The 20,675-nt window shown below is 39.2% G+C and overlaps 2 long non-coding RNA genes across 2 annotated transcripts; both read right to left on the bottom strand.

The window, feature by feature from the left end:
- Positions 1–201: 201 nt before the first annotated feature.
- Positions 202–8,221, bottom strand: LOC138686327 (uncharacterized). The gene is made up of 3 exons (XR_011325662.1): positions 7,999–8,221; positions 2,574–2,681; positions 202–268 (listed from the first exon to the last, which is right to left on the bottom strand). It is a non-coding gene; the product is annotated as an uncharacterized lncRNA (long non-coding RNA).
- Positions 8,222–11,348: 3,127 nt separating this feature from the next.
- On the bottom strand, positions 11,349–20,670 carry LOC138687728 (uncharacterized). Its single transcript, XR_011326858.1, has 2 exons — positions 20,331–20,670; positions 11,349–13,005 (listed from the first exon to the last, which is right to left on the bottom strand). It is a non-coding gene; the product is annotated as an uncharacterized lncRNA (long non-coding RNA).
- Positions 20,671–20,675: the final 5 nt, after the last annotated feature.

The following is a 20,675-nucleotide window of genomic DNA, read 5'->3' as shown; positions in this document are numbered from 1 at the left end:
AGTAGGAACATTTAATGTGTTGTTCATGTGTTTACGGCCAAGAAGTCAAATTTAAATCAGAATCTCAGCACCATAATCTCTTAGCAAATGTTACCAGCTGTTCAGCTCCACACTTTCTTCCTTCTAAAAGCAAGTAAGAAAGTGAAAATCCATCATATCAGCCAGCTAGGGGTTCTTAGTACCCTTACCTTGACAGATGATACATCAGAGTGGCTGTCTTTCTGGAAATTTTGCTTTTAATGGGCTGGGATCCATCTTCCTGCAAATACTGAAATAAAAATATGCATCAAGTCATTTATATATGACTTGAGCCTACATGTATAGGCTCACTTATTATATGTTCTTCTGAGAAACAGTACTTAATTTTTCTTCTATGTCTATTTATTATGTACGACTATATTTTTCTTCATTGAAAGGGCCAATGAAAGTAGCATGGCTGCTCTAGTATTTTGATATCCTTCCAAATGCAAAGAAGTGTGAGAATTTTTTTTTAAAAAATTAAAATGTAGAGATGTACAATAGGTAGACAATTTCTGAGAAATTTGCCAAAAAATTAATTTAAGGGAAAAAAAATCCTCATGAAAGGGGAATTAAAAAAACCCAAAGAAAGTATTTTCTAAGTGTTACAGTCAATAGGACCCCAGAAAAAAAATCCTTCTTTATACATACATAATTCTATGTTATATATCATTCTAAATTATCTATATATAATCATATATTGTTCCTTACATGCTCTATTACCTAGACTGCATTCTTCTCTCATAGCTGTGCAGAGCCCTGCATGATAGAGTTTGGGCGCTAAACATAATGTTAGATGCTACTGTAGTAAAGATCAATATATAAATTTCCTGTAATAAAGACAAATAAATTATCTGGGGGTGAACATGGTTTAAAACACTATAATCTTTGTTCACACAATAGCAAAATGATGCTTAACTCTGAACAGCTAAAATGTGTGAGGTAAAATAGCCTCTAATCTAGGCTTTTTGCCAGAGAGGTGTGACCTTGGTGGCAATGGGAAATAACAGACAGATTACACTGTACATTTCTAGTAACATAGAAACAGTCCTGGAAATATGATTTTTTTTAAATTTTCTCCCCTCTGGCAAATAAGAACTGCTTTGAAACCATACACCTTATATACCAACCTGGGTAGCCTAATGCCACTGGGGTTTTTTGACAGCAATACTGGAGTAAGTGAGGAAAACAAATGGGACACGTTTAAATCCATGACATTTTGTATTTTCATTTCTGATGTGGGGGAGCTTGCCAAATATTAGAATTAGAATAATAACTCAGATGCAAGCTTCGTTTGCATGTCTATGTCAAATAATAGCTTGTCTGTAAAGTCAAATCCCTTCCTTACCCAGCTCCAGCCTGGTTGACCCATTAGGACGCTGACCTTTCCCTATATTCTCAGACTTTACTGTCCAGCTGTCAACTTACCCTGTATATCCACACTTTCCCTTGTACTACTCTTCAAACACAGGAAAAGCTCCATACTAAAATCCAATCTTCCGTTACCTTACCTTCCTTCAAATCCTGATTTACAGCTCATAACTCATGTAACATACTCACGTCTTCCTTTTTTGCTATTTATTTACTTCCAACCTCTACCCTCACATTAGCAACAACAAAAATCCTAGAAATGCATGAAAACCTGATTTTATTTTTGTTATTGTCTGCTGACTGAAATGAAAAAAAAAAATCAAATCAATACTTTCTTTTGATAATTCATTTTACTTTCATTTCTGGTCAGTCTGGCAAAAATGAAAAGAAAGATGAAATTATTCTCAATTGAAAAAGTATTTGCTTGACCGTAAACAAAGTAATTCAAATTGTTTCTTAAGCTCCATTTTTTATTATAAAGGAATTTATTTTTTTAAACATTATTTTTCTTTAAAAATTACTTTCTTTAGCTTTTTCCTTTTTTTCAAACAGTATGCACATATTTTGGTTGACATGATTCACCTTCTTTTTGTTTTCATCAAAAAGATTCAATAGGAAAAGCTTCCCATACTCAGAAGCACAAACGGAACAGAAAACTTTGTAATTCTCCTTTGCTATGTTCATTTATGTGCAAATTCAGCCTTCATGTCCTGTTTCATGTGTTCGTGTCTTAATCTGTAGTTTGCTGGGCAATGATGCCTCTATTTAGTGTTTGTGCAACACCTGCCACAAAGAAGTTTGGACCTTAGTACAGACTTTTTATTTATAGTCCAAACCAAATGCCAGGAAGGGATGGAAATCACCTACCTTACTTGTCCTTTCCAGATTTAAACTTAGATCAGGTATCTCACAACAAATACAATGAACAGAAATATTCACATGAATAAAATAATTGTATTTATATAGCTAAGTGGAAGCACATAAGGGCTGTTTAATGTACAAGTACAAAACTATTAACAAGAACATAAATTTTGTCAAGAATGTTGGCAAGACATGATGTATTCCTTAAAACATTTATCTATAACCATTAGTTTAAACCTGTAGCAAAACATCAGAAAATTTAGTTAAGGTGTCAGCTTAAAGGTCTGAAAAACATTGGAGAGGCTTTGGACAGGAAAATTCACCTTTTGGTATGCTTTAAATAGCTTTCAAAGCCAAATCCTCTTGGGCACAGTTGTGCAATTACTTGAGGAGCACTGAGTTGATTGCACATGGCTGCTGGTGCGAGATGTCTGTAGAAGAGAAAACAAAACAGCTAACGAAGGAGCAACCCACTGTCTAGCTAGGTATCTAGTGCAGTCAGATAAAAAATGGGTAGAGTACTTTTTTTATTTATTTATTCATTGGCATTTGGAAAGACAATATTCCCATTGAGTCAGGATTTGCTCTCACAGGTCATGTTTATGCAAAACTGTTGGTGCTCTGCACGCACTCCTGGTTGTACGTGGGAACTGGACACTGCAAAGTTGTTGTAGGCTTCTGGAAATATGGGTAGCTTCTTCATGCCATCATAGCCAAACTGACTATTTAAGAAAGAGAAGGTAATGGCACAGCATTAGATTTGTCTCCTATGCTCCCTAACTGAAATATATGACACGTTCTGCAGACTCAGGACTTCCTAGCTCCATGGGAATGTCTCATTCAGTGGCAGAAGTGCTAGTGGGGAGCAATGATCTCAAATTTCTGGCCTATTTTCAATTAGGATCTGCAGTGTCCTTTCCTGATATCACACAAAGGACACAGAGTTTCAGTATATCCTTAGAATATCCTATAAAATAACTGCACTAATTATTCCTCGGTGAATTATAGAATGAAGTGATGCTGTTCTTTTTTTTTTTTCTTTTTTTTTTCTTTTCCCTTCCCCTCTCATCCTCCTCTGATCCTGCAGCACTTTGCAGGTTTGGGACTATAATCAGCAATTCTATGTGAAAACTTATCATCTGATTAAGCACTGTTGGTTCAAGCTGGTAGGAAGAATTGCCTAAAAATAAGGAATCAATTTTGAGCCAAGTGTTGTAATTTTAAAACCACTACTTAAAAGGTATACGGTAATGTAATTAGTCAGGGATGTAATTAGAAACATTTCGATGATGGCTTGAGTGAATGACATTTCTTGCTTAGCCGTGCATTTTGGAAATGTTACAGCCTGATTCAAGTTCTCAAAGTAACTTTTGTTGTGAACTTTGTACACTGTAGAAGTGGAAAAAGTAATTGGCAATTCCTTTGCGGTGATGCTCTTCTGACGGTCCCCCAAAATGCCTTTGCTACAACATTGCTCTTGTATCATAGCCTTCATTCAGATCCAAAAGCAATTTCAAGCAACCCAGCTTCATGTCAGATTGAGGAAAGACTAATCAGACTTTCAATCTTGAAGATATTTTTTAAGGAAGCATGTTATACAGACACATTTAGTACATGGTCTGCTGATTAGGTTTCCATTTCTTAGCCACCTAGTAAAGCTTCGTGGTGAAGTTACCAACTTCTTAGCATGTAACCACATATGACAGAATCGTGGCTTACTGTCCCTGTGTGCATCCATAGCAGATGCAAGTTAATTTGACTTGAGGGATCCTAGAATGAAAGAGAATCAAACTTACCTGCACTGGCTTAAATCTCTCGCAGGGCAAGGGTACATGCATGAAGAAATGTCATGCTGTAACTTGTAAGACTCAGTACTTTCCTCTTGGATCTGAACACTACATTACAGATTGGACCAAGGAAAACACTACTTGGGCTAGGACTGCCTTTTGGCTAACGTTCAAAGATTTGGCTGTGGGATAACTTAAAATTCAGGATCATTGCTATTTTGTGAATGAGACTGAAAACTTACAAAATTAGGTGGTACTTTGTAGTTGCCTGTTCTAGTGGGTGTTCTGTTGCCAGATGTTGTAATCTAATTGCTTTGGTGAAAAACTAGTAAAGAAAGATGCTTTTTGAAAAGGACTTAATTAAAAAAAAAGTGTTAATAAACATGAACAGAGCAATATGAAATGGATAAGGATAGAAAAGACTTCACTGAGTGTCACTGTTATGGACGGTTCTGCATGAACATTAGGAAGGAAAAATAGATAGCGTTCGAAGTTGGGACTACAACTGTAAGAACAGGTTCAAGTTTGGCAATGTAGATCTGAAGCCCTTTATATGTAGGGATCTGAATCTGCAGTTTTATCTTTAATTGAAAATTATTTTTTTTAAATAAAACACATTTTCCTGGTATATTTGAAAACTGTTCATTCTAGGAGAAAGCAACTGATATTTTTAATGACCAGTTGTTCAGAAACAGCCTAGCATATAAAAAACCACACATCATTTTGCTTCTTTGTACACAAAAGAAAAATTGGATATTTTCAAGGTTGTATAACCTGTTCCTTTTTTTTTTTTTTCCTCTGTAAAAGCTGGATGGTTAGGCCTCTGTATAATTTGCCGAATCAAATGTTCTTTCACATAATCAGTGATGGATGGAATGTACAGATGTTTCATCATCATTTAATACCAAGTAAACCTCTCTCCAGAGTTTCTCCAGATCTCCTTATCTGTTATGTACCACACTGTTTAAACCTATGACTGATTTTTGCTATACTAAATCCTTTCCACAGAGTGACTTTCTTTAACAGTATGTCATTGATTATTTTTCCTATGTCATTCTGTTTTCTATTTTTTTTATGTCTGGTCTTCTGTTTTTGTTTTTTCTTATTTGGAGGGGATATTGGGTACGGTGAGTTATAGGACGAACCTATTTTTCACTGGAAGGTGGTATGAGTTAAAAAGCCTTCTATCTACTCCAGACTTACTATTTATTGTGGCTCAGCTGAGCACAGCAAAGTGTTAAAACAGCTGTATTACAGCAACTGTTTGGCACAATGCAGTAAGTCCACAACTCAGATGACACTGCAGTCACTGTGAGAGAGGGACAGTAACAGCAGACCGATTAAACATCAATGCCTTGGAGGAAAGCTTTGCCTTGCACCCTGTGACTTGTTTTTCTTGCTTGTGACATCTTGCAGAGCTTTGTTTAAAATGTGCATAATTTTGTAGATACAGTACTTACAGACTTTAATGAGCAGTTAAGATAAACCAGTATCGCTTTTGTTCCCCTGCTGAAGCTCTTTTCATGTAGTGTCACTAGCTGCTCAACAGCCACATTTTTTCTGAATGTCTTGTACAGCCCATCCAGTCCACAGGAGAAAAAAACGTCCCTCACACTTTTTTCCTACGACAAATATTTTCAACACATTTTCTATTCCAGGTTTATGAACCATGATTAATCCTGCAGTAACATCTGTCCTTGCTCATCCCACAGCTGTGCACGACCCCCTAAAATGTCAGAGCACAACTCCCCCACTATTCCATAATCCTCTCACTTTGCTGATAGCCCTGATTTGGCTAAAAACTCCAAAATGTGAATGCTGGAGAAGGAGGTCAAATTCATCCCTAACAAGACAGTTCTGACAAAACCATGTAGGAGGATTTCCTTTCCTTTCAAACCTGGAGGCATATAAGCAGACCAGAACTAACAAGTGCCAGATATAAATCTGGTAGAAATTGGTATCTTTTTAGTTGAATGGAGTAACACAGCTTTCTCCCATCTGATGATTTGGCCCTTCATTTCTCATTAGTAAGAAATAAATACATTTTTATAGACAGAGGAAAAAAAAATTAGTTCTGAAGACTGTTCATCAGTTCTTGCGTAACACCATTTGGATTAAGTTGGAAAAACTTAATTAAAACCAAAAAATTTAAATTTCTCATGAGAAATTAAGTGCAGTGTGCTTCCTTCTTTCTGTGTATGTGTCTGACCCTCTTATTTCTGTTTACTTTCTGCAATATTGTAAATTATCTAAACAAAACTGAATCTGTGGACTACAGTTACACTGTGCTTTTTACAGAGAAATGGTTTTGTGCTGTTCTCATAGTAGGGGGGCAGGCAAGAACTTGACATTGACCTCTGCTGTTTGCCAACAGCCAGCTGGTCTGGCAGCGTATGTATATTGGCAGGACAACTGGGTTAAGCAAAGCTTTATGTACCACGTGCCATTTCTTGCAATGAGGGGTGCAAAAACCTGGACACAATAAAAGCTGGGGAAACTTTCAAGATTTTGAGGAGCATGTATAGAAAACACAGGACAGAAATCCACGTAATACTATTCATGGAAGAGCTTATTGCACTTTATGCATAAATAACTGAATATTGGGGTCCTTTTAACACAGGTCCTTTCCTGGAAAAGCTGCAATACCTTGCCTATCTTAGGGTCTTTCATAACTATATAATTTTGACTTGATTTTTGTAAATACAGAAAAGTCTGTGGCTGAAAACTTTTTCTTCCCTCTATTTAAATTTGCAGTGCAAAAAATTATGTCCCCCATTCACATTAGTGCAGGTTTTGTCTGGGAAAGCATGTTTGCCCCTATAGGACCACAAAGAACTTGGTAAGAGAAGAGGTGATAAAGAATTTGGGTGCCTTAGGTGTTTAATTCATTGTAAGACCCAGTTCCTAAAGTGGGATATTGCTATAGCTTAACTACTTTGGTTCCTGAAAAGCTATAAGTACATACATCCTCCCTCGAGAGAACTTACTAAACCACCTAAATTTCTCCTACACTGCACAAAGCATGATCATCTTGATTGCATCAGTGGCTATTTGCAGCCGAAGGCTGCAATTCAGGACCATACCTTCAGATCATCTGAGGAACCTGAGCTGATGGATATGTTCCAGCACAGGATGGGCAGGACAAAAAGCAGCAATTGGTCCCAGCTGTTAAGAGCCTGGGAAGAAGATCTGGATTGGAGGTCAGTCTGTCTGAGGGATTTCAAACCCACAGTTCCCACTTCAAGGAGTGGGCACAAAGCTAGAAGTGCTAACGTAACTGTTGGAACTGCCTGTCCTGCTGTAGCTGAACCTGGGCATACATATACAGAAATGCATAATTTTGGGACTTTTGCAGAGAAAAAAAAAAAAGGCAGAAACCTAATTTAGTAGCATTTGCTAGAGCCTTCTTGTTCACTGAGTAGGCTGCAGGAGGTGAGGGGAAGGGGAGCAGTTCCCAGTCCTGCTGTTTGGCATGAGAAGTAAAGAACTCAGAAACCACTTATTGCCTGAAACTGTAGTCTACTCGTCTGCAGTCCACTTTTCCTTTAGCATTGGAAAGACTTTTTCTAATTTCCATTTTACTGACACTAAAAAGGTTCTAGGATGAAATGTAAAGACACAGGAGGCTCGGAAGGCGCATATGAGCCAACATGCGGGAGGTCTGCATAACAGCCAGAAACACACCTCCTCTCCTGTGCTGCAGTTCCACGGCTGAGCACTCTAGTACTATTGCACCACTTCAGAATAAAGGCGTCAGTTTTACTTCAGTTTACATTTTGGTTCCACATAGCTAGCACCTTATTTTTAATTTCCTATGCCCTGTCGTGACATATTTTTCCAAGTGTACATACATCATTATGGTCATTTACTTCAGTAATTTGGATTGACTTATTAAATTGCATCCTTTTCGTCTTTACAGATGAACCATATTTAATAGCTGTATTACATAAAGTACACCGACCAGGACTACTCTGAACTTTCTTGAAGGGCAGTTTAGTTCTGTTCCACCACATTTATCTAAGCATCTAAGTCTCATTTTGAAGATGCCAAACGTTCTTTCAATTACTATTCTGGTCACTTTTTGAGTTTCATTATCATTTATAATGATACAGTTTTCAGGGAGAATCTGGAGATAAAACAGAGAGAGATTAGGCAATTTTTCAAGAGATATCCACTGTCACCTTATAAAGAAAAAAAAAAGATTCTTATAAAATTAGAGTCCTCAGCATATTAGAATGTATTGGAATACCTAAATGTGTGCTTACTAAGAAAACATTCTTCCGGAAACTTACTGTTTGGAAGTAACATTACAAAAAACTCTGAGAGGGAGAGGCGAGATGCATAATATGATAGCATTAAAGCTTATTTGCTCAATATCTCCTTTTTAGAGTTTCAGCTTAGATCTGACGTCCACGCAACTATAACTCATCAAACTACCCTGTAATTTACATATTTATAATTCCCTGTAACTAATAAAAGTTACAACAATTAAGGTCTTAACTGAACAAATGGAGGATCTTGTGGTAACAACCTTTGCTCGCTCCCTTCCTTTTCACCACTGCTATTAGCATTAGGTGCTTCATTATGTCAAATTCAGATCGTGCTACTCCTTTGTTCTTACAGAATCTTGTGTTGCGGGCAGTAACCTGGCAGCCTCCCTCCTATCATCAGAGGCTCCCTGTTGTTCTTGTAATGTGAAAGAGGGAATTTCATCTGGAGGCAGCCCGAGGAGCCAATATACATCATTATTGTGCTTTTGCGGCACCGAAGACAAAAAGAGTTCAAGATAATTTGTCATTAATTTATACTAGACCACATCCTGTGGCTATTGCTCCAGGATTAGGCATATCAAGGTCAAAGGAGATACTTACTTAAGACGTACGGGATTTGGACGCTTTGTTGTGTTAGCTCCTTCTGCACAGTTGGGATTTTTTTTTAAGAGGGACCCATGTTGTAAATGCAGGCTACATAAGCCTTGACCCACTTTTGGGAAAGGGATGTTACAACACACACCTAAAAGGCTCTTAAGATATTTTTGGCCACTCAATAAATAATGAAAATACATATTCAATACTTTAATGCATCATACTTCTTAATATTCTAAATGGGTCAAGGCACCACACCCACATTTACTTTTAAATAATGCTCATCTTTTGTGATTGTTTGCATGTCTTTTTCCTAAGTCATTAGTAAGATTTTTACAACATTTAGAGTCAAATAAATCCCAGATTTGAACTACCATGACAGTTTTTCACTGTTAGCTAAGTTGAGAAAGTATCAGTAACACACAGCTTGAGCGCCCTTTATGGGGTGGCCTGTATTGGCCATTGACTTTCAGAAAATCAGATGCTGAATGGTAAGCTTTCTTTTTTTTTTCCCTTTCCACATGGTCTTGAACATCTTTATTTTGTCATTGGCTCTTATGATGAGTATATTTCTATGATTGTGCTCCCTCAAATGTGTTCATAGCTAGTGTAGCAATTACAGATATTCTTAGTACTCACCTGCTTTTTACTGCTACATAAATTTGCACCTGTTGAGCCTTTAAACAAGTTGTGTTATACATATTGACTCCCAGTTTCTTTTCCATGGTTTCTCCATGTCTAGAACCTGACTGACTGCATGATGGCTCTGAGTGACAGCAGAAGTCTTCTTCAGACATACACATTCACAGAATCAATATGTCTGTATATTCCCAATCAATGCTGACACGTATAGCAAAGATACATAATAAAAAGCATTGATACACGCTGTTTTTCTGTGCACATTACAGAAGTACAGACACATCTGAACGTGTGTGCCAACAAGTATGCTGTCCTCGAGCCAAATGTCTTTTAACAGAGTCAGAGCCCTCACATAAAGCACTTGTTTTCTCATCAGCTTTATACAAATAACCAATTTCCCAGGAGCACTTCCCATTTTACTCCCTATTACTCTAAGCTCTCCCATACCATATGCATTATAACCTGCTATCAGGACAAAAACATTGAAACATTAAAATAAAAACATAAAATAAATATATCTTGCTCCTTGCAAGTCAACTGCAGAAGTCCTACTAATGTCAGTGTGTATGGTGGGAAGGAAAGTTAGCTAGAGTTTGAATATAAAAAAAAATCAGGAGTTTCTCTAACATTTCGTGATAAGAATCTTTTTTCATAGGACTACATAACATCTCATATACAGTTATATGGACCATCCTTCTCTTCCATTCTCAACTGTTTAACACCTCTGAGACAACTCCACCGTTTGGGGGAGAAAAGTCTGTGTTCTATGCCTTCAAGCACAATGCCTTTCAGCATGTGCTGAAAAAATGCAGGTAACACTGGCTCCTGCGGTTCCTCAGCTCATCAATCTTAAATGAGCTCTTTTATACCTGCTTTTTCAGAATATTATACCCTTTGCCCATCTTTCCCTTCTTTTTCAATATTCTCTCTGGTTATCTTGTTCCTTGCTTCGGGACGTTCCCTCTTCCTTCTTTCTTAGCAACGTCAGAGCACCAGAAATAAGCTGCCATTAATCAAATGATTTCTAATTTCTTGACAGAATTCAAGCGTATATTGCTGCCATGTTGTAGTTCTTGGATCACACTTTGAGAGATTGTGGCATAAAGCAACATAGATGTCAGTCAGTCTTAGGAGATACAATCAGTCAATAATCCAAAAAAACCTCCCTTTGCATTAAAACCCATGATTAACCCATGTGTATAGGACACACCTGGGTTAATTTCAGGGAGGCATATCTATAAATTTTAATTAAAGAAATATCTTTAAGTGTAATTTATCAACTTTATTGCCCCACACAAATGAACTATATCTTTGGCAACTCCTTCTCCAACCTATAGTTCTTATGTTCCGATGTCAAAAAATCTAAAACCTGAAAATACCCAGTCCTTTCTATACCTCTGAATGCGAAGACTCAACTACCAATTTGGTAAATACTATCCCCCCTAAAAACTTTGAGTCAACTTTACCCTGTTGTAAATGTACTGACACAGAAAGACTCTTTTTTTTTTTTTTTTTACTTGCACTATTGCCTAACACTTACAGTGGTCCACCAGCACCAATATTAAATGAGTTCCTTATGTAAGATTTCAGCAATGAAGTCTGTACGATAAATTTGTGCTATTTTTATGTCTGTACCTTTGAGAGTTCACCTGTTTCTTATTTATAAAGGACTAGATGCAATTCCCTGTATCTACTTAGATTTCACTTGGCATTGTGCTACTGGAACAAAAACCAGAACTGTTAACATTTTCCAGCAATGGCTTATATCTATACCATTGACTTCTATTTCAGAAACCAGTAGAAACAGTTTAGCCAATGTTAAGTGTCATTTATTTTTCAGTCACTTGTTATACAGAGCAGTAAACAAAGTCAATTAAACTAACAATACTGTATCTAATGACATTACTCATTTATAAGACTAAAGCTATGTTCTCATGGGTTTACGATTATGCAGATGTAAGTTAGAGCATTTGAAATTAGCCTTCATCTTGACTTTGACGAATACTGAAAATTAGGGCACTGAAAAAATGCCTGGAAAATTTTCCAAAAAGGAAAAAATTTCTGTTTTGACAGAAATGGCTTCATCTTGACATATTTATAATACAAAACAAAGCTAAAATAGAAAGATTTGTCGGAACTGTCACAGCAACCTGTTTTGATTTAATTTGCCAAAATTCTGTTATGGAAATTACTCAGTTTTTATAAAGTATTTTATGTAGTTTGCATGAAGAAATCAGGAAATGGAATGGATACTATTACCCTGTCAGAGAAATTTCCAAATTTGGACAGTGGTAGCTCCCCCCCCCCCCCCCCCCCCATTACTGCAAGTCTTATGATTGTTATAGTTTGCTAGATGTTCCTTCAACATTTCTGAGCAGGTTCATTAATTTAATTAACGAGCATTCTCTGTTTTCTTTCTTTCTTTCTTTTTTTTAAAGGGATGGTTCATTCAGCCGTCATTCAAATATGAAGAATGCTTTGAAAATGTAAATATTCCTGCAGCATCATTCCCATTTGAGGCATGCTTTATGTAAGGCATGTAAGGCCTTACGTAACTCTTGACCTGATCGATCAAGAGGTGCAACCTTTCTCAGAAGTAATAAGCGGCATAATTCAATTTCAATGTGCACAGCATTTTTGATATTGAAATCAAGATTTTTCTAAATGTGGCATGCTCATTTTACATGGAGCATTCTTCTTGCATTTCTCATACTTCTCTCACAATTAAAAGGTCCATGTGGATTTTTGGAATGTCATTTTCTTTCTGTTTGAAACTCCATCCATCTCCAAACTGGAAGTGGATGAGCCTGCTGCTAGATAACTGTCTGCCTTTGTAAGCTTTTGTGATTATTCACACTGGTCATGACAAACAAAAACAAAAAGGTATTCTTTATGTAATTCTTTAACTGTCAATGAAAAGTAAGGACAGGGCAAAGGGGTCTGAAATATTCCAGGCTTATTGCTCATGATTTATTAATTTGTTCATAATCAAACCCCCTAAATTTTATGTTGCTGTATTGCTACTGTAGATGATAAAAGACTTCTTAGTTGAAGTACATGATCTTTAGCAGAAAAAAAGGCATGACCTTTCTAAAAAAGTTAATTAGCGAGAAAGACTCTGTAAATTAGGGCAAAAGGTCCATTAAGATGCAAGAACATTTCAGCTTACAACAGATTGGTCACCACCAGCAGTAGCTCTTGTCATCAGCTTTCCGTTATTTAATTTTGTTCTTGATTTTTCTCCTCTTTTTTACTTACAGCTGCTGCTCCTTTAGAAAAATCAACTTTCTGTCATTTTCATGATTCATCAAGGCCTGAAGGAAAAGACCAGAATCATCCATAGTCTTTTCATCTGTAATGCAGACTACTAACAACTTCATTAACTTTCTTCGGGCCATGTTTTAGTTAAAAGTCTTTTGTGCATTTTTACAGATGTTAATGGAAAGATGCATCATCTTGGGCTTCTGTCAATAGAGAAAAAAAAGAAATTAGAAATTTTACATACTTCAAGATGTGGGAGATAATTTCTGTAAACATTATTGTGTCTAAAACAAATCTTGATTCTATCTCACCACTACTTTGTGCTCACAAGATAGAAAATATATTTAAGTGATTGCATTTCTTCTGATAAAAAACGTTTAGCAAGTAATTTATCATAAGTATCTGTTTTAACCCTTAAGTACGTACAGAGAATCTTTAATGTAGCGCAAATGAGAAATTATAAACAAAAGAATGGTTAATAAAAAGAAAAGCAAGTTTCATTTTCTTGTAGACCAAAAGTTCTACAGCTAATTACCTCTAGATTACCAAGATGCAACGTCAAATATGGAGAATCCCTGTCATGTTTTGTCTACTACAAGTCTCATAAAGACAACAGGAGTTTGTATACTAAGGCCAGAGAGAGGATCAAAATTTAGCCCAATACTTGTAAATGACACTGCAGAAAAGTACTATGATTCACTGGAGGAATCCAACAATTTTCATGTGGATAAGCAAGTACCAGATAGCTTTCCATCCCACCTCAAATGTATAGAAAGCACAACAGGATGTAATAATCAAAAAAGCAGAAGGTTGAGGACAGTCATTTCCCTGAAGTGAAGCAAATCCATTGGCTGTTTTCTTCAACAGAGGAATACTTAATGAACTGCATTTGGAGCCATGACAGCACAGAAAACCCTTCTGTTCCTCAGACTGAAAATTTTGAAGAGTCATTCTTACTACGTGACAGTTACTAGGATATTAATCCTTCTCCCTAAGCCTTTCTTTGGTTAGGAAAAGAAAGGAATTCTAGGGACAGAACAGTTCCAGAAGACAACTTCAACTAGTTCTGCGAAGGCATGAGCCAAAAATACATACTGCACTTTTTACTCTGTGCACCTTCTGCGTATTTCCTCTACCACCTCCTGTCCCGTCTCTTACACACTCAGCCCAGCTCCCTCCTTTGGTCTCTCTCCCATTTGTCTTCCTCTCCCCCATAGACAAGACTACCTGAACATACACTCCGTGTACATATGAACTACATTGTCTTACAGTTTGCAACATAATTGTTTACCTCTGATAAGTTTCACTAACTGAGATCCCTAGCAAGAAAAAACTATATGCTGGCATTGCGTAGGATTCAGTGTCATGGACAGATTTCCTGTTGTTTTGATGAAGTGTGCAAACATAAGAAAATAGAACTTGTTTTCCGAGGAGCTAACAACATCAGTAGCACAAGACATGAAGTGTTTACAAGCAACAGATGGGAAACAGCTAGAAGGTGGTGGTCAACATGAAAAGCAGCGCTCTCCGCTTAAGAGCTGCTTATGTGATCAAGGTTTCTGTAGAGAGAAGAGCCTTGAGGAAAGATAAAAAAAAAAAAAATTCTGATATATGTATAATTAAGACAACTTAGACATGTAAAAACTGAGGCAGCTTTAAAGTCAGTCATTCAAGTAGGCTTGAGGAAGAGCTGAGAAGTTATACTTTCCTGGGTCTCAATCTTTTCCCTAGCTCCTACCCCTCTCCAGATAAAACATGATTCATTTTATAAATGTGAGAGCACCATTTTATGGCACTTGAATTGAATATTCCAAAGTTTATAGCACGTTCTCTGAATATATGCAAGATTTCTAAACCCTTCTTTCTCCACCTCTCCTTCAAAATATGGAGGTGCAATAAATCTACTGCACATTGCCCTTCTTGCAATTAAAGGATGAGAGATGACCTCCATGAGCACACACCCCTGCCCTGCTAATAGGTGGCATCAACTGAAATTCAAAATAAAATTTTAACAGAATTTAAAATCTATTCCTGTGGTTTTGAGAAATAACCACTTAAGGAAAAGGCCTTATAATAGTCTGCTATAGCGGTGATTAATCTAGTCAACATTAGTCCAACAGCAAAAAGCAGGTGTCTTTTTTGCATTTCTTTTGAATTTTTAGAGTCAGCTTTCTGAAAGAAGTGAAGGTAGATGCCCTATCCTCTCCAGCATAAAAAAGTGGATAGCCATACCCCCTGTGGTTTGGTTTTTTTTCCCTCAAAATAAACTGCATCAGCTACTTGCCTTCCAGTTACTTCAGAGGTACAAGTCAGGGTAAGTCCCTGGATGCTCCAACTGGCAGATTCTTTTGAGCCAGAGAAAACAGTCAAAAGGGGTGGCAGAGGCCATGGCAGGCAGGAGACTCTCAGTGTCAGAACCCACCTTGCGTATGACTCTTTGTACAATATCCAATTTAAATGACCTGCAGGGTGTGAAGGCTTTACTGTTGCTTACTGTGCTGCCCATGTTAATATCTAGCAGAGAAGTGTCTCACTGCAGAGGAGCAGGAAATACTTGCAACCCAGTGCTCAAGCAAATGTGCCAAAAATGACATACATAAACCAAAATACAGGCCTTTAAAATACCTAGCCAAAAGGTACTAAAATGTGCTCAGGGGCAGTGAATGATTTTAGTCAATCCCTGTGTATTCATGTGCACTCAGACAATCAAACCCAAAGAGTAGTGTCTTATTAATACAAGGCACTGAAGTATCTTTCAGAGCTGCTGACCATCTCCCTTCAGCATAGGCAGGCAACTACCTACCTTAAAGAAACAACCTATTAGTTGGTTTGTCTTTGAAGATAACTGAGCCTAAAAGAAGCTAAAAACATTCTAAGTTCCACCTGCAGTTTTCAAAGTCTGCTCGAGTTGCCTAAGATACAGATCCTCCTCAATTTCCCTTACTTATTAGTTAACTGATTCTTTCCATTAAAACCCCCACTCGTCTTAGCTTTCCTGTTCTCAGAAATTATCTTTTTCAATAAAGCACAAATGTTGTCCAAATAGGAACAGGGGTTCAGGATTAGGTGGTGAAAGAAACAAAGTCCATCTAGACACAAAGAGGTATTGAGATAACAGAGGAAATAAGAACTCAAGAAAGTTCATGTTCTTGAAGCAACAATCGAGACTGCTTTTAGCAATAATCTCTTCATGTAGAAGAAATTTCTACAACAGGAAAGATGAGCAAAAGGTGTGGAGGTTTTCTTTTTTTTGTGTATGCAGACACTATGCTGAGACTTTATGCTGGTGCAAGGGAGATAATTCCTGCTGTGGTATTTTCATGAGAGCTAGATGTAAAGATAAAAACATACTTTGTAATACTTCAAGAAGTGGACTAACCTATTTTAAGACCGAAAACACGTCAATATTAGGTCTTACTGAAGAAGTTGATATTGTACAGTATTTGGATGCTAGGAAAATAGAAGAAGACAGAGAAAAAGAGCTAAATGACACGATAGGTATTTTACAGCAAAACCTGAATGCCCAGTAGTTAAGACAAACGTGGGGAAAAAAAAAGATAAATTGATTGTTACATTAAAAAAAAAGGTTTTAAAAAAAAGAAAGAAAGCAAAAAGCTAGAATTAGCATTAATATGTAGCATTGTGATTTTATTTATAAATATGCTCAGATTAATTTTAGATCTACTCTCAGTGTAAATGCTTCTTGTATGATGGAGAGTATAAAAAATCTAGATTATTATCCCCACTATCCAAAAATAACTTTGTCAGAGAACACTTGTAACATGTAATTTTGTGGAGAAAATCTTTATTTGTGGGATATCATGTCACAGCTATTGTAATAATAGGTAACAGACTATGGCTTGATCGGTACAGTTTTAAATGGTACACAGAAGAAAATGATTTCCCGTACATTACATCACGTCAAGGTACCTGCTATCTAGTGTTGTCATAAAAAAAATAAACAAGAAGATAGAAATCTATTCAACAGATGATTTAGAAAGTCAAGTTCAGATCTGTCTGGGCATCAGTAAACTATAGGTCAGTATTTGAAAACTGGGACTGGTATGTGCTGAAATTTGCTATGCGATACCCTTGGAACCACCAGTCTGCCTATATAACCACAAATGCCAACACAGAGTTCCTTAAGCAGAGAAACTTAAAACACCCTTGATCTCCTTCGCTTTTTATCCTAGGGATCATACAGCTTTGAGTTCTTCAAAAGCAGCAAAAGTGCACTGCACTTTACAGAACCTAAATGCTCTTTCTGACACACACTCTCCACAACATAAATACTGCAAATTGTCTACAGAGCTCATAAGACACTGTGGTTTCTCCGGTACAGCTACCTTCTGGTTGATCACACCACCACTGCAGATCTAGGTCCTGCATGAATGTCTTTCAACAATGATCCCACTCATTTCCTGATGGCCTTTTATATAGATAAGGACTACTACACCTACAGGAGGTGACTGGGCACAGCCAGAGGGTTCATCTGGCACATGGTGGGCTAAAGCTGTGGGGTGCTGCTTCAAGAACCCCAACTCTTCCAGGACCTTTTGCCCATGCGTGTATGTATCTCTGAGTGTGGGTTCTCCCCCGAATTCTGCAGATCGCCCTTCTACTTCAGTCAGCTGCTCTCAGTAAAAGCTAAAGTGAATGCAACTTGTATCTGACCAGTTACTCCTTTGAGTAACTATGTATTGCAGAACTCAACATGAAAATCTTAAGTAAAGGTAAAGATTAAATGGCCAACAGGGACCAGGCTCACTGATAAATGTGAAGCAGATCCTCTTTGTGTTTTTCTGTGGTTCTTATTCTAATCATTCTTATTTTCCATGTACATGCTTAATATTCGGGTTCTAAATTGTGAGAGACAGCTCCACAGTTGGCACAGAACTAAACCAACGTGTATTTACAATGAGCACCCATGCATGTTTCACTTAAGCAGAATAGTCTTTTTGTCTGTCTTGCTAATCAAAGTGCCCAATATTTCCGATGCTTCGGTGATGTCTCTTTTCTATACATAGCTGAATGTTGGCAGTGGGAGATCCCACGGCAGTTGCAAGCATTTGTTAGGCGCTGTCAGTTGGCCTCCCTTGCCTGGTAAGAACTACATTCATTTACAGAGCAGCTTAGCAGCTTATCTCAGTCTTTAGTAAACAGTGGCAACAAATTCAGTTTTCTTCCTTTTCTTTGAGACAGTTAACAGCGATCAAAAATAAGGGTAGTTTCAAAAATCAGTCAATGACCTAAAGGAAAGAAAGAAATGTCTAAACAGCAGACAGAGCCCTCTTTCAGGGCCATGAGAAAAATAAGTTCTTTACAGCACTTCCAGATTTTCAGATTTCTTTATCCCATTCTGGCAGACCTCTTAGCAACAGTCCAGCAATCCATGCCTTCTGTTTTATATAAAAGTAATCTGGACTAGGTAAGTAATCTGATTTGTTTCTTAAATTGACACACTTTAAACACAAACATGCACAGATAGTTGAATGAGTCCTTTGGTTTGAATTTACAAGAGATGTATTTGCAGCTTAGTTACTGGTGAAGGGAAGAAGTCATATCATTTTTCATAATCATGCTTATTTACTACTTGTGGTTCTTATATGTACACCATAGCTCATGCTCATTTTAGTCAAATGCCTGGAGAAACATTTAGCTGACATTCAATTAGTGATGTAATGCACTGTGATAAAGGAGTAGGTAATTTACTATGTTCTATTTGGGAACCTTGCTTGTGTCCATTAATATTCACAATAGACTAGCCAGTTACAACAAAGGAAGGCACTGCCCCTACCTAGAAGAACTAGCAATCCAAAAGATATGGAGTACAGAAATGAAGGCAAGAAACGGAAGGCTGTAAAGGTTTCCCAACATCACATGGCTCTGTTCAGTTGGATGGGAAAGACAGTAACAGCACCTAGAAAAATAATTTGATGCAACCTGAAAGCCCACTAAAGATGCAAACTAAATGCCTGGTTTGCCTTACAGCAATAATTTACACATCATCATAAAGGGGAGGTCAGCCTAGCACGATCTCTGTTTACACATGCAGAATAGGTCATGTTTCAGTCCTAAATGACATTGTGAGGTTAAAATAATTCAAAGTATTTCTGTATACTACTGACTGTGACTACTTACATCTGTTATATGGCTGTACGAAGTACGTGCCATGATGAATCTGATCACATTTAAATTCATACTTAAATGAGTTCTTGCCTAAGAAATTGTTTTCCCTGCTTCGAACTCTCCCCTGGACTCTGTTGTTGTGCCTTAATAAAGGGAATTAAGGTTCCAATTCATCTCCCTTCCTCCTTTATTCACTGTAAAAATGAATATAGATCCTGACTCTATTTTTCTCAGGCTGGGAAAGAGAGAAGAAAAAGACTAGCAACTACTGCCTCTACTTGAGGCCTAACAGATACCTGTACTACTAACATCATTCCCTTACAGGCTGAGGCAGGGAAATTGTTTTGGCAAGTTCCCGCCAAGCCTAAAACACGCAAGAAAAGGTAAAAGCATGGAAGGACTCATCCCCCTCCTCTCCTTGTTGCCTGTGAGTTTATGTAAAAGCTGGGGAAGCAGATGGGTGCCACAAGAAGGGCAAAGGATGTGCGGAACAACAGCAGTCAGTGGGATTCACACTGCCTCAAAACGGCAAAGTCCCTTCAACGACACCTACACCACAGAGACCCTCCGCCACTGGGACTTACGGGACTTCAGGCTCCGCGATTTCGGAGCAGGATGGTGGCAGCATGTTCCATCCAAAAGGAACAGCAGAAGAAGGTGCTGCAGCGTAGCCGAGAAGCTTAAGCTTGGTAAGGTTAGCAATGCAAGTGAAGTGACAGAAAAAGCGCAAGGCTTTGCAGAGAGGGACAAAACCTGACACTTGGTGCTGAGAACGCAGGGCTGTACGACACCCAGGCAACAAGAAAGCCGCAAGCAAAGTTTTCGTAGTTTTAAGGAGAACCGAAGTTCTCGCAATCGGTCCTGACGGTACGCTCACCAAGCGCTTATCTTCCCCCTGCGTAGTTATCAGCAGCGGAGCAAGAGACCACGACGCGAACAAATCCACGTAACCTCCCTCCCAGCTCCTTGCCCGCCAGCCCCTCCTGTCACCGCTCCCAGCCCCCCGAAGCCCCCCGCCGTCAGCCACGGCCCTCCCTGCCGCTGCCCCTCGGCCCTCCTCACCCTCACCCCCGCGCAAAACTGGACACGCCGCGGCCACCGCGCCGCGCCTCGCCCCGCCTCGGTGCCGGGACGAGCCGTTCCCTCCCGCTTCTCCAGCCCACCGGGCCGGTTCCCCCCGCTCCCTCCATCCCCGGGTGCCCTCACCTCGGCTCTCCACCTGCCGCCCCCCCCCCCCGCCATTCACCCCGGGCCTCCCTCCGAGCCCTCACAGCCGCCGCCCTCTCCCCCCCGGCCCCTCGGGCGCTCCCCTCACACCCCCAGCCCCAAACCTCCTCCGCCGCGCCGCCCCCTCTCCCTCCCTCCCCCGGCCGCTTGGTAACGCCGTTTCCATACTCACAGCAACTGCGCACTGAGGGCGGCCCGCAGCCGGCCCGAGGACCCGCTTAACCGCGATCGGCAGCGGCGGCAAGGCCTGGCCTTCCTCCCCCCCCCCCACTCCTCCTCCTCCTCCTCCTCCCGCCTCGTCACCCCCTCAGCCGGCGGCGGCAACGGCGGCGGCGCAGGCGCGCTGCCTCCTCCCCTAGTGGCTGCCGCGGGGAGGCTGGCGGCCGAGGCGGCAGCTGGCGGGTTCCCCTCAGAGCCGAGCGAGCGCGGCTGAGGGCCGGCAGCGGAGAAGGCGGGCGGGAGGCGGAGGCGGGAGCCGGGGTGTGTGTGGTGTGTGAGGGGGGGGGGCGCGGCGCCG

The sequence above is a fragment of the Haliaeetus albicilla genome, chromosome 1, assembly GCF_947461875.1.
Source record: "Haliaeetus albicilla chromosome 1, bHalAlb1.1, whole genome shotgun sequence".
Taxonomy (NCBI): domain Eukaryota; kingdom Metazoa; phylum Chordata; class Aves; order Accipitriformes; family Accipitridae; genus Haliaeetus; species Haliaeetus albicilla.
This window is presented reverse-complemented; position numbering and strand designations above follow the sequence as displayed.